Raw genomic sequence first — 15,676 nt, 5'->3', positions numbered from 1 at the left:
TTGTAGCCCATTCCAGCCTTGTGTAGATCTACAATCTTGTCCCTGACATCCTTGGAGAGCTTTTTGGTCTTGGCCATGGTGGAGAGTTTGTAATCTGATTGATTGATTGCTTCTGTGGACAGGTGTCTTTTATACAGGTAACAAGCTGAGATTAGGAGCACTCCCTTTAAGAGTGTGCTCCTAATCTCAGCTCGTTACCTGTATAAAAGACACCTGGGAGCCAGAAATCTTTCTGATTGAGAGGGGGTCAAATACTTATTTCCCTCATTAAAATCAAATCAATTTATAACATTTTTGACATGCGTTTTTCTGGATATTTTTGTTGTTATTCTGTCTCTCACTGTTCAAATAAACCTACCATTAAAATTATAGACGGATCATTTCTTTGTCATTGGGCAAACGTACAAAATCAGCAGGGGATCAAATGCTTTTTTCCCTCACTGTATACAGTAAGCCACATCCCACAAATGAACCCTTGAACTAGAGTCATTCTTGTAGGCTTAGGGTAATGGACACATTTGTGGGCAACCAAGCTTTATCCACCCTCTAGCTACAAGGAGTCCCTGAGGCCTGTGTTAATGGTGCATCTTCTTAATTACCCACTATAATTCAGACCCAATTGATTGGTGATATTGATTAATAAAAATGAGAAAGGCTGTGGTAAAAAGGTCATTAATTTAGCAGCTCCGGTGGCTGAGCTTTACTTGGGCTTGAGGAGAACCACTGTCACACAAAAGCCTTTCCTAGATGATTAGGCCACCACTTAATTGTCCTGACACCTTTTGTCTAGAGAAGGGAATATGACCATTCATAAATTGTCGGACTGAATCCTAACTGGACTTGAACAGTCATGTAAATCATGCACTGGTAGAGTTCCAAGCAACATTAGACACTAGGACTCAACTCGTAACTACAAAAATGTGGATAATCATCATCATTTCTGTTGAGGAAATATTACCTTAATAGAGGTCGGCCGATTAATCGGAATGGCCGATTAATTAGGGCCGATTTCAAGTTTTCAGTTACAAACTAATTTGCCCAAATTTTACGTAATTATGACATAACATTGAAGGTTGTGCAATGTAACAGGAATATTTAGACTTATGGATGCCACCCGTTAGATAAAATACGGAACGGTTCCGTATTTCACTGAAAGAATAACCGTCTTGTTTTCGAGATGATAGTTTCCGGATTCGACCATATTAATGACCTAAGGCTCGTATTTCTGTGTGTTATTATGTTATAATTAAGTCTATGATTTGATAGAGCAGTCTGACTGAGCGATGGTAGGCACCAGCAGGCTCGTAAGCATTCATTCAAACAGCACTTTCATGCGTTTTGCCAGCAGCTCGTCGCTGTGCTTCAAGCATTGCGCTGTTTATGACTTCAAGCCTATCAACTTCCGAGATTAGGCTGGTGTAACCGATGTGAAATGGCTAGCTAGTTAGTGGGGTGCGCGCTAATAGCGTTTCAAACGTCACTCGCTCTGAGACTTGGAGTAGTTGTTCCCCTTGCTCTGCATGGGTAACGCTGCTTCGAGGGTGGCTGTTGTCGATGTGTTCCTGGTTCGAGCCCAGGTAGGAGCGAGGAGAGGGACGGAAGCTATACTGTTACACTGGCAATACTAAAGTGCCTATAAGAACATCCAATAGTTAAAGGTATATGAAATACAAAATTATAGAGAAATAGTCCTATAATTCCTATAATAACTACAACCTAAAACCTTTTACCTGGGAATATTGAAGACTCATGTTAAAAGGAACCACCAGCTTTCATATGTTCTCATGTTCTGAGCAAGGAACTTAAATGTTAGCTTTCTTACATGGCACATATTGCACTTTTACTTTCTTCTCCAACACTTTGTTTTTGCATTATTTAAACCAAATTGAACATGTTTCATTTTTTATTTGAGGCTAAATTGATTTTATTGATGTATTATATTAAGTTAAAATAAGTGTTCATTCAGTATTGTTGTAATTGTCATTATTACAAATAAATGTTTAAAAAATCGGCCGATTAATCGGTATCGGCTTTTTTGGTCCTCCAATAATCGGTATCGCCATTGAAAAATCATAATCGGTCGACCTCTATACTTTAATGACAATAATTATGGAAGAGACACCGTAACTGCACATGGCATTTGAATACGGCTTTGAACATTCTTCAAAAGGTCTTTGGAAATCTCGAAAACACTAACCACGTTTCCATCCACAGTTTTTATGCGAGTAGTCATACTGTGTCAAAAACATTATGACAGCTGTGATGGAAACAGGTAGTTTCGGTACAATTTTATAAAATAATTTGTTCATTCGACATGGTGGGATCTTTTTGTGTCAGAAAAAATGCATTATGCGAGAAACTTTGTACAAATATTACCATCATATCGAAGTAAACTTGGAGTCACACAATTATATGGTGTGTGGTCCTCCCACTATGACTGGGGGAAACCAAACAGGTTATTAGGCTACAGATGAAATAAGTTATCATGAACTTCAGAGGATGGTGCACGGGGATCTTGATGCTCCTGTCCAATAAATACAGAGGGTTTTATTCTGGTGACATGGTGATTGATGCTTGACTGCTGTTTGACAAATACAAATAGTTTCGCTCTTATCCATAATAATCTCATCATGTAGACAACCCTACCCGTCCAGCCTTCCCGCAGCCTACCTGTGAGCTGTTGGCTAGAGCATACGTGTCAAAACCAGATTAGGCACATTTGCTATTTAACAGTTTTTGTGACAAAACTATTGGTAGAGTTGAAAAAGCAATGGAACACACAGTATTTGTTTTGGGTAACTGAAAAAGTACATTTTGTGTGCACCACTGTACGTCATCACACACTCATTTTTATCGGCAACAAGTCTGTTTGGTGGAAAAACAACACTGGTGGGAAAATGAGCTTATTTTTGAATAGTCGCATGAAGACCTGTTGCCAATTGGATGGAAACCTAGCTACTGGTGACCTTTTATTATTCTCTCTAGGCTGGATTGATCACACTGTATTAACATAGTCATTCCTTAAGGTCAAAGTTATTCATCAGAGTTTCATTGCCAGGTTTGAGTGACACTGGGGTGATTTATACTGAGCTTCACAAACATTATTCAGATTTTTACAAAATATAAAAGGGTATCAATTTACATTATTTATATTAGTAGGCCTAATGTATATCATTTAGAAAAGTTACTACACATAAATTCAATATAAAGCCTCATCTGTAGACCTGAGTCTTTGTGGTGAGCGGTCAAACAAAGATGATCCTATGAATCGTTCCAGGAGATTCACAGTATTTCACCGAAAATGCATGTAAATCAATTCTTATTTTTCCAGTGGACTAAAGAGCTATTGACAGAAACAGGGAAATCAGAGCTCATTGCAGGTATTATAGATCACAAGCTACAAAGTAATTGATGTTGTGATGAATACAAATAGTTCCTTTTTTGAAGCAGAGATCAAACTCCAATATCCTCCTCAGGCTGAATTTTTATTCATACTTGAGATAATTTTCAGACCAAGGCAAATTCACCACAGACTAATTTGTCAAACTCTTCACCACAAACACAGAACATGATTTCAACACAGAACATGATTATTTTTTCTTTCAATAAAAATAATTAATGTGCTATCACTTAATTGCTAAATGGTCACAAATTAATTGTCGAAGACCTTAAGGCTTAGCCAGACCATTGGTATATGAATTAGCAATGTAATTCATTATTATTGATACTTCATGAATTCAGCATGTTAATTAAAGACCATTAGGCATTATAGGGCATTTCAAATAACACTAGTGGAAAATGCTCACCACATAGCCTTTAACTCAATAATATAAATTCAATGTTTCCCGACGGGAAACTATAATTGTGTGCAATGGGAACAAGGCTGTTCAATGCCTAGCGGTAATTCCACTGCATTACAAATTGAAGGAGAATATAATGCATCTTGAATTTACACTGATGCCAGCACATGAGTAACCTTTCCACTCTGTTGCACAGATGCAAAATCGTCACAATTTGAAGGTCAACTGCATAAGCATCTGTTCTTGGCCCATACTATACACTGCTCATCATCAGGCGATCTGATCTTCTAAATCATATTACAAGGTAGGTAGACGTTGGCCTAAGTTGTAATATTGACTACTAAATGAATACATCATTAAGAATAGACTACATACGGTTGATATTGTCATCTCATCCAAATCTTAATTGACACTGATTACAGAACATGCTCTTTAATTGCTATAAATGGTTTCATTTCAAAGCTGTGGCAGCATCTCACTTCTCTTTTAGCCAATGTACTGTAAAATGTAAACGTACTGATGCATGCTCCTCTATGGGATATTAGTATCATGGAATATTCTCTTATGAAAGTGTTTCTGACCTGATTAGGATGTTTCCATGGTTGACAGCATTGACAGGCATCAAATCCACTCATCAGTGTATATATTTATTCACTCATCAATGGATTTGACAATCTAGCTCAAGAGAATGAATTGAGATGGTTCTGTGAAAGGCAATGTGTTTACTCATATACTCATCAGGCCTGTCATCTGTCCTCCCATATCTTCTTAGGGATATCCCCCTTTTTTCAATTTTCGCCTAAATGACATACCCAAATCTAACTGCCTGTAGCTCAAGCCCTGAAGCAAGGATATGCATATTCTTGGTACCATTTGAAAGGAAACACTTTGAAGTTTGTGTAAATGTGAATTGAATGTAGGAGAATATAACACAATAGATCTGGTAGAAGAAAATGCAAAGAAAAAAACCAACCGGTCTTTTTCTACCACCATCTTTGAAATGCAAGAGAAAGTTCACAGTTCTAGCCATCACGCTGGTTCCGATAGTGTCCACAATATGGCAGCAGTGTATGTGCAAAGTTTCAGATGGATAACTTGAAGTATGAGTGAACTACAAGACTTAGTGTGAAGTCCCCAGGTACATTTGGGCAAATTGTGAAGGAGACATTCGCATTCATATAACATTTTTTCTGCAAGAATATCGTCAAATCTGTATACTTGGACTTTGATTTAGCTTTCCAAGTGTTAGTAGCCATATTATAAGTTCAACATTTGCAAAACAACCAGTTTTCATATCTTCATAACAAGTTTTTGTCCAAAATGAAAAGGCATGCTGTCGTACAAGGTTAGTAGCTACATTTTACGACATATACATGGTTTCCGGATACTCCCGTAAAGCCCAGCTCATTGGCTATCTAACTAGCTTTGTTTGACCCCGATTGGTGCTTATTTAACAAAGATAGTTGTTCAAGAGATGACCGCCCGCGTCATCGGCGTGATATGAAGGCGTCGCTCTCTGACCAAATATGGTGTCCTATAGGATATACTACACCCCTACTGATATAGTGAAGTATTGTTACCTTCTAGGATCTCTGAGGAATACATACAAACGTGATTTGACTCGTTGAAACAAGATTTAGGGTGAAATTTTCAAGATTCCTTTCTTTGCAAATTGAACGAGTGGAAATACAAAATCGATTGTGCATGCTATATGGACCTTTTTAGGATATGTTAAAGGATTTTATCTAACAAACAACACTTCATGTTATCTCTGGGACCCTTTGGATGATAAATCAGAGCAAGATTTCAGAATGTAAGTACACATTTCACCTTCAGAGGTGAATGTATCAAACCTATCGTGGTGAAAAAAGTGTTTTGTTGTTAGGAGCTCTCCTCAAACAATAGCATGGCATTTGTTCGCAGTAAAAGCTACTGTAAATTGGACAGTGCAGTTAGATTAACAAGAAGTTAAGCTCTCGGCTGATATAAGACACTTATATGTACCGACATTTGTTGTTTCTCTAAAATCTGCGATCTTGACATAACACGCTGCATGATTTACAACTGTCCCGTTGACGGGACGCTGATCTGTCCTCCCATATCGAAGATGTCATCATCAAGAGTTTGTGTGCGGTTGTGCATTTCAACATGTGTCATCTGATTTGCCATGAGAGCTCTTTGTATGAAAGCCTTCTGTCAATGAAAATACATGCTCGACCATACATTTGTATTTGTTAGTTGTAAGACATCAGCTGTAAATGATGTTGTTATCCAACAACCCAGCATTTGCAGTAGGTCACATTTCAATACTTAACTTTGCCAAAAGGATGAGTCATTCTACAGATATTAATTGACGCAGAGAGTTAATGACTAGTGAAATGGAATCGCAGTGTAATTACAGAGGGACATTCATCATATTTACTGTCCACACTTCTATCACAGTGATGTGACTGTGATTCTCAGATGAGTCCAATTGAGAATAAACTTCCTCTAATCGCAAATGGTTGAACGTGCAAGAGGTTGCAGAAGACCATAAATAAAACTGAAAGGAAACTAAATGGTGTCTATAAACTCCTATTCAACCAGTCCTGTGTTAATAAGCGAAGCACATTTTTCTGCATAGTAAAAACTGAATGACTGTTTGGTAAAGGGAAAAGGAAGCAGTTAACTATGGAATTCAGATGTGGATATTACACACAATAAACAGTGTTGACACTTTTCTTAATAATATTAATTTAGTACCTTGTGTGCATTCTTTTGATGTCAGGTTCCTGGCTGGCTTGCTAAGACCTCTCAGATACAGAACGGAAATACTCTGACTCATGGCATGTTTCTCAGCTCCAGATCTAGATTGAGAGAAAGTGGCAATGAGAAGACAGTACAGCTTCTCTCTCAGTATCACATCAGTTGGTAAACAGCAAAGTGCTAGAATATTCACCAAGGTGGATGTTTACATAATGCCGTCTCAAGCACCTGCCAGAGTTGTGGGGAGAACTTATTGGAGACCAAAGAGCAGCAGCACAAGTCTGTCCTAGAGTAGGTATAGAGTCCTATAATCATGCTGTCAGACAGCGGGAGAAAGAGAGAGATGGAGAGCGAGAGAGAGATGGAGAGCAAGAGAGAGATGGAGAGAGAGGGTGTCATGGTAAAGAGAGAGAGCGAGAGGAGGTAATCCTGGTGGGCAGTTCGTTGGGTGAGCCCAGACAGCTGAGAGATATGTCATTGCAGCCCTGGATTTCACTAGCGGGTGAAAAGGTGTAAGAGGACAATGTCTGTGGTAACTGAGGAATTATTCTATTCACACTCAAAGGCCAAAACAGAAAATAATCATTCTGATCCCTGCTGAAACACAGTCCCCTTTAGCTGACGGTGTCTCAATAGCAATCGAAGGGGCCATAGCCATAGGTAGCCTGTCACACTTATATCACCAATGAACCATATGCCCCAGGTCAGAGGTCAATTGACCAATCATGCAATGACCACCACTCACTTTTCAGAAGTGTACACCATGGGCCATTAGTGAAACTAACCCCATATTACTGCTTACAAGTCAATTTCCCCCAGTATAACCAAATATCTGTGCTCATCACAGAAAATGAAGATGGAAATTGAATTTGGTGGGTTGAATGTTCCTAATAACCTGACACCTTATTGGGGGAAAATACAATGACAATAGCGCATTTGCTACTCTGTGAAATACTGTATGTGAGCAATCCCTATTCCTTTAATTCTACCTAGCAACATATTAGATAGCAAATCAAGAACATCTCAATTCACCTTCCCACATAAACAGCAACTGTAAAGATTAGTGTGAATAATATGCATCGTTTGTGCACCACTGTAGCTTGGCACTTGATGTGGCATGGCATTACAGTTTTTCTCAATTGTGTACAAGCATTATTAGGAACAATGTTGTCGATTTTCAAAACAGAGTCCAGAAGACACAGAACTCTGTGGCCTTTTGCAAAACAGTAAATGTGTTTTAAAAATGTAGTTACCTTCTCAAAACATAAATACATTCATCACAACTATATTATAATTTCAACATTTCAAATACATTCATAAAAAGAACACAGCTGTCTGCAAAAAGATTAAATGCACTAATACTTATCTCCGTACTTATCTCTCTTTTAAAATCCCAGTAGATCAATAGATTTTCTTTGCCGTCACTAAATCATAATGATCAAAATTGGAAGTACAACTATCCAAAGGAGCAGAATTATGAGCAATTACTGTCCTTTTATGCATATTTCACCAAACAATTTCATACACATCAAATTAAATATTATTCCTGGTAAAATAAATAAATAAGCACAGTGTGTACAGGATTCATTCATCACAATCCAATTTCATGTACTCAATACATAGGTTGGTTTGTGCATAGTTTTGTAGACTTTCCTTTGGCACACAGAAACAAAATCAAACAATAGAAAATAAGGAAAGGTGAATACAATGGAGGAACACAACTGATATGAATTTATAGGCCTCAAACCACACCAAAGCAAAGCTATATAATGGAAGATCACAATGTTGGAGTTGATGACTTCATTTTCTGGATCTCTGCAGGTCCGCAATATTGTAAAGAATCATAACAAATAGACATTCCCCATTGCCTAGATCTTTCCCTATATATTACATGGTATGACAGTGATTTGGTGATATACTTTTTGTGCTCTAGTATTTACTGATTGCTGAAAACAGTGAACACAATTGCTCACATTTCTCTTCTGATGAAAACAATGTGTTCATATTCTGTGAAGAAAACACTTATCAGTGAATTGTCTTTTCACTGTTGACATTTCTATTTAAAGTTTTGTAAAAGGGGGTCTAAGATCTGCAACTCGGGTACAAAGGCAATAAAATTATCAGAAGTTCTGTAAATGCATTTGACCATTTGTTGTTCTGTCATAGATACGTTTCAACACAGATCCCCCCCCAAAAATGCTTGTACGCGATTGCGAAAACCTGTAAAACCCTTAATAAGCCTGGTTTGGAAGCACAACTCGGTTTAACATGAAAATAGATTTCACCATTATTTACAGCAGTTTGATATGTAAAGTGATGGATCGCAGTGGGAGGGCTGCTGCTGGCATGCTACTGTGTGTGTGTGTGTGTGTGTGTGCTCATGTGTGGTCGTGTGTCCCTCTTCTCAGCATTTCTCTGCAACTCTTCATTCACTTAACTCTCCCTTCCAAAACACTGCTGGACGTGAGAGCTTAAAAATGGTAATAAGTTGACAGGTTCTTTAGGCAATTAAGTGCTCAAGTCCAAATTAACATCCTTCTCAGTCATCTTGTGTTCCAGGAATTATTGACTGAAAACTAAATTACATTTGCCCATGCCAAATAGAGGGATACACAATAAACTAAACAGAAATAGATTTGCATAAGCTTTGCATTAATACATCAATTATTACATTCATACATAAACATGCATTTTCACCCCTTTCATAACATTTGATCAACAATATTGACTTTAAAGCAACAAAATGCGATTTTAGGTTTTACGACATCAGCCATTATTTTGTCTAAATGTCCTGTAACGATAGCTTCCTGGACACCAATTATAGTGAGAAACAGGTAACTGTGGATACGGTTTCTAAATACAAAAGAGCAGCAGAGCAGCTGAAAGATACTGCCTGGTTCTCTCAGAGCTCTAGGATACACAGCCATTAACCTTCAGCTTCAAAACGTCCCCACAAAAGCCTGTCAGACATCATTAGTGCAAAGACGCTCTCAAGAATGGACATTAAACAAGTAGGAACATCACGTAGCCTATGTTCTGTCAAATAGATTTCAATCCAGGGTCCCTATGAGCACAAGACATTTAAAATACGTATTTTTGGTTGAAAAGACGTTGACATTTGTCACTTAAGCCATTTTTACCCCATTGGTTAATACCATGACTGTCACGGCATTCAAGAGAACACAGACTGCCCACCCTAGTCACACCCTGGCCTAACCAAAATAGAGAATAAAAAGCCTCTCTATAGCCAGGGCATGACAGTACCCTCCCCAAAGGTGCGGACTCCGGCCGCAAAACCTGACTCTAAAGGGGAGGGTCCGGGTGGGCCTTCTTTACGGGGGCGGCTCGGGTGCGGGACGTGGACCCCGCTCCCTCACAGCGGGCCCCGGACTGAAGACCCTCGTAGAGGGCGCCACCGGACTGACGGGCGGCTCTGGCGGCTCCGGACAGACGGGCGGATCTGGCGGCTCCGGACTGACGGGCGGCTCTGGAGGCTCCGGACTGGAGGGCGAACCTGGAAGGAGGAGACGGAGAGACAGCCTGGTGCGTGGAGATGCCACAGGGCCCACCAGGCTGGAGAGACCTACAGGAAGCTTGGTACGTGGAGGAGGCACCGGATAGACTGGGCTGTGGGGGAGCACTGGAGCCCTGGTGCGCAGCCTTGGTACCACTCCTCCAGGCTGGATGACCACTTTAGCCCGGACCATCCAGAGTGCAGGCACAGGTCGAACCAGGCTGTGGGGGAACACTGGAGATCTGGTGCATAGCACACGCACCTCTCCCTTAGGCTCAATGCCCACATTCGCCCGGCCCACATTCGCCCGGTGCAGTTCGCATAGGGCGAACTGCACCCTCCCAACGCCCTGGAGACACAGTACGCAGCGCCGGCGCAGGATATCCTGGACCAAAACGGCGCACCGGAGACCAAACGCGCTGCGCAGGCACAATCCGCCCTGGCTGGATGCCCACTCTCGCATGGCACTTGCGGGGGGCTGGCATATAGCCCTCTGGGCTATGAGCGCGCACTGGCGACACCGTGCGCTTCATCGCATAACACGGTGTCTGACCAGTGCCATGCCGCTTCCGGTAAGCACGGGGAGTTGGCTCAGGTCTCTCCCCGTTGCCTCTCGTGCCTGTTGCACTGCCGTGCTAACTCCTCATAGTGTCTCCGCTCAGCCTTAGCTGCCTCCAATTCCTCCTGCGGACGGCGATACTCCCCAGTCTGTGCCCAGGGTCCCTTTCCGTCCAAAATCTCCTCCCATGTCCATGAGTCCAGATAATGCTGCTGCTCCTCACCACGCTGCTTGGTCCGTTTGTGGTGGGTAGTTCTGTCACGGCATTCAAGAGAAGAAGATGAGGACCAAGGTGCAGCGTGGTGCGTGTTCATAATTAATTTAATAACAACCGAACACTAAACACGAAAATGACAAAAATAATAACCGAAACAGCACTGTCTGGTACAGATACGAAACAAAAAACGACTACCCACAAACACTGATTGGAACAGGCTACCTAAGTATAGCTCCCAATCAGAGACAACGATAGACAGCTGCCTCTGATTGGGAACCACACCAGGCCAAACACATAGAAACACAACAATATAGAAAAAAGAACATAGACTGCCCACCCTAGTCACACCCTGGCCTAACCAAAATAGAGAATAAAAAGCCTCTCTATAGCCAGGGCGTGACAATGACTTTAGACTACTTGACTAGACCCCCTTGAGGCCAGTAGATTAGCGGCAGGGAGGGGGGGGGGGGGGAATCGATACAGTTACATCTCGCAATCTTTTTTGATGATATATTGATATTTGACTCAGGTTGAGTCAGCTAGTGCTAGTCGGCTGTACTTGCGCCAAAACTCTGGTATTTTTCATCCTATAGCACGTTCTCCATCTTCTTTTTAAATAGTGAGCCAACATGTTTTCAGTACTTTTATTTCCCTGACTGATCAAAACAGGTTTTTATTATGGCTCTCTCTTGTCTCTCTGCAGCAGACATACTGTATAGTGAGCAATATGTTTGGACCATCAAATCGCAACAAAAAAAGAAATTGCAGTATCGAATTGCAACACATCATATCGGCACCTAAGAATCATTATAATATTGTATCGTGTGTTCCCTGGCAATCCCCAGCCCCACAGTGGATGGTATTCAGGAAACTTTTAATTGCAATTAGGCTTTGATGATAGCCAGGGTTTGATCAGCACCGTCAGGTCACCTCTCAGCGACACGCCTCAGTCCTAACCCAGAGACCTCCAGGGACCTCCAGGGACCTCCAGGGACCCTGGATGACCTGTTATTTCAGAAGCAGTAATGAATAGATGAGCACTGGGTTATTGATGCCACACACTCCACCACAGACTGGCCTGCACAGTAGAGCCCTGCACGGACATGAATCTGAAGACCAAGCCCTACCCATGCCCATGATGTTCAGGCCCTAACCTACCCGAGCCCGATTGCTTTTGTAATAGATGAGCACTGAGTTATTGCACGAATCCAAAATCAGAAAAAGTGTCTTCCATTAGAAATGAGTAGCTAATGCATACTATCTTCCCCCTGCTCCCTGCGCTGCTCCCGCTCCAGCATGTGAATATCCATAGCAACGGCTCTGCTTGGACTGCTCTCAAGACATGAAAGAGTCTGAAGAGAGTCTGAAGTTAGCTAGCTACTTTTCGTCACTCTCAACTTTGACAAAACTTAAGGAACACTATTATTGTCTGTGAAATAATCTCTCCTGTCGACTTGGACAATGTTCTGGTCTTATATTTGACGATGTTGAAGCACTTCTGACACCATGTTACGATCTTAGTAAGATATGACTATACAGAGACACTGCACCAAAGAGCACGAGCAAACAACTCAGCTTCAAAATATTAGCTAGTGATCAATTTAGTCATGAGTAGGTCGGGTAGCAGAGCTCTACTACATAGACTAGTCTCTCTGAGTGCTCATTAGCACAGTATTTCTTCCGTCGCTCTCCCTGCCCCAACCTGCGCTCGAACCAGGGACCATCTGCACACGTCGAAAACAGTCACCCACGAAGCATCGTTACCTATCGCTTCACAAAAGCCGCGGCCCAAGGGAAATAACTACTTCAAGGTCTCACCGCTAACTAGCTAGCTGTCTCACACCGGTTGCACTTCTTTAGTGTGGTCAAACAACAGTCGACCCAGCAAATCCCCTCAGAGACAAACACCTCAACACTCACTCGATATCAGATGTGAACGCACATTACCAGTTCCACCCACACCGAGAGACACAGAGACGTGCACGTGACAGATAATCCTGTGATTGAAGTGCCGTACCTCCCCCTCTAAATCTTCCCTGCAGTGCACCGGAGCGTGTTACAGACATGATACACCTCAACATTGACAATGAAATGAAAAAGGAGCCCTTTCTTTCCGAGAAATTTCCATGTGATGTATTTCCATGAGCAATTATTAAAACCCCTTACACTCATGGGAATGGGCCTATATGGATAGGGCATATGCATAACCATGATAGCAATTAAAGGGGAATAGTTTGGAGATGATGGGAAAATGATTAGGCCAACATGCTGATCAGACCACTCGCGCGAGTGCGTCCGGCATCACGCGCATGTTGATTTAGTCCCCCCACACCAGATGTGATCAGGACATACAGGTTGAACTATCAAAACAAACTCTGGATCAACTATATTTATTTGGGGACAGGTCAAAAAGCATTAAACATTTATGGCAATGTAGCTATCTAGCTTGCTGTTGCTAGCTAATTTGTCCTGGGATATAAACTTTGGGTTGTTATTTTACCTGAAATGCACAAGGTCCTCTACTCTGACAGTTAATCCACAGAAAAAAGGGTAAATCGAGTTTGTTTCTAGTAATCTCTCCTCCTTTAGGCTTCTTCTGCTTTGGCCTTTATATAGCGGGTGGCCATCAACTTTAAGGTGCATTACCACCACCAACTGGACTGGAGTGTGAACCTCACTTCATCTTTCAATCACCCACGTGGGTATATGCTCCTAAAAACCAATGAGGAGATTGGACAGGCGGGACTTGCAGCGCGTCAAGCGTCACAAACCAAGTTCTATTTTAGCACCTGGCTACGCAGACGCTCATTGACGTGCACAAGCAGTGTGGGTGCAATTATTGAATAACGTGTATGTGTACATTTATTTTGCAAAGCTCACACACGCGACACGAGCGGTGTGGTCAGCATGTAAAGGTACATTTCAAACTTGTCTTACATTTGTATATGATCACGTGTCTCTGTATTATGCGTGGGAATACTTGGGAACAGATTTAGAAAATTATAATCACTTACTGGTGTTTTTACAGTCTTATGTCCAACAAAGAAAATTCTAAATAATAACAAAATAATAATAAACCGTAACAGTATTATTAAAAAAAATTTTGCTCAGAGGACTTGGGGGGGCAAATAAAACCAACATGGCCGCTAGTTGTGGAACTCTGCTGTACAGCCACTGCGTTCCAATTTAGATGCTTATCCATGTCCAATTCATCCATTTTCAACCTGTATATGGGTACGAGTGTGAATATGTCTTAGTACTTTTGTATGATTCGATTTAAGACATATTTCTGCCATTTTAACATCAACTGTTGCTACTTTTGAGTCTGTAATATCTGCAACATATACACTCTCTGGCCAGTTTATTAGGTACTCCCATCTGGTACCGGGTCGGACCCCCCTTTGCCTCCAGAACAGCCTGAATCCTTCAGGGCATTCTACAAGGTGTCGGAAATGTTCCACAGAGATATTGGTCCATGCTGACTCGATGACATCACGCAGTTGCGGCAGATTGGACGGCAATACATTCATGCTGCGAACAGTCCGTTCCATATCATCCCAAAGATGTATTAGTACTGGGTTTAGGTCTGGGGACTGCGTAGGCCACTCAAGTAAACTGAACTCACTGTCATGTTCCAGGCAATATTTTTCTACTCCTCAATTGTCCAGTGTTGGTGATCACGTGCCCACTGGAACCGCTTGTTCTTGCTTTTAGCTGATAGGAGTGAATCCGATGTGGTTGTCTGCTGCAATAGCCCATCCATGACAAGGATCGTCGAGTTGTGCTTTCCGAGATGCCGTTCTGCACACCACTGCTTACTAAAATGTTAATGTAAATGTACTGCGCCGTTATTTGTCTGTTTGTGGCCCTCCTTTTAGCTTGCTCAATTCTTACCATTCTCCTTCAATCTCTTAGCTGTTTTCGCCCACAGGACTGCCGCTGACTGGATGTTTTTTGTTTGTCGCCCCATTCTCGGTAAACCCCAGACACTGCCGTGTGTGAATAGCCCAGGACGGCCTGCCGTTTCTGAGATATGGATCCAGCGTGCCTGGCACCGACGATCATACCACACAAAGTCGTTTAGGTCACTCGTTTTCCCTTTCTAATGTTCAATCAAACAGTAACGAATGCTTTATTTAAGCAAGCCACGGCCACGTGACTCACCGTCTGTAGGAGCGAACCATTTTCGTGAACGGGGTGGTGTACCTAATAAACTGGCCAGTGAGTGTATGCAAGACTAAGTAAAGCAGGTGAAAATATTGTTCTTAGTAGATTATCTACTATTCTACAGTTGGCATTTACTTTAACATGTGAGTCTCAGAAAAATCAAACCATCCATTTCCATACCTATATGAAGCACCCACACACCACCCTCAAGAGGACCCAGACAGGGAACACCCACTGAAATAGTCACATGGAGCTCCTGAGAAGAAAACCAAACCCGGAGGAAGAAATCTGTCCTTCATCTGAAAAGAATCAAAAAATCTGCAAAATCTAATTATTGCTGCTATACTTCTTTCCTCCAGTTGGAACCCAGCATGCATCCATCAAATACGAGCAAGGCAGTTAACCCCCAACAACAACTTCTCCCCGGGTGCCGATGACGTGGACGTCGATTAAGGCAGCCCCCCGCGCCGCTCTGATTCAGAAGGGTTGGGTTAAATACGGAAGACACATTTCAGTTGAATGCATTAACATTTGCAACTGACTAAGTGTCCCCTAACCCTTTACCTAAAAGTCTATGGCTGAATGGAATTGCTCTGACTAATGACATCTCAGGCAGACACCAGAGCGATAAATATATATATTCCCTTAGTTTCCAATGGATCCACACCCTGCTC

The 15,676-nt window shown here is 41.8% G+C and overlaps 1 protein-coding gene across 2 annotated transcripts in view; it reads right to left on the bottom strand.

Moving 5' to 3' along the window:
* The window catches only part of b3galt1b (UDP-Gal:betaGlcNAc beta 1,3-galactosyltransferase, polypeptide 1b), a 132,911-nt gene that overhangs the window by 83,840 nt on the left and 33,395 nt on the right, over positions 1 to 15,676 (bottom strand). Inside the window, exon 2 of one of the 2 annotated variants that reach the window (XM_071340536.1) lies at positions 6,543 to 6,646. The exons of the other annotated variant lie outside the window; for it this stretch is intronic. The gene's annotated coding sequence lies outside the window, so the exon portion shown is untranslated. The remainder of the gene's footprint in view (positions 1 to 6,542; positions 6,647 to 15,676) is intronic. 2 annotated transcript variants of the gene reach the window in all.

This window comes from Salvelinus alpinus, chromosome 14 (assembly GCF_045679555.1).
Source record: "Salvelinus alpinus chromosome 14, SLU_Salpinus.1, whole genome shotgun sequence".
Classification (NCBI taxonomy): Eukaryota; Metazoa; Chordata; class Actinopteri; order Salmoniformes; family Salmonidae; genus Salvelinus; species Salvelinus alpinus.
Note: the sequence above shows the minus strand (reverse complement) of the source record. Positions and strands in the feature narration are given on the sequence as shown.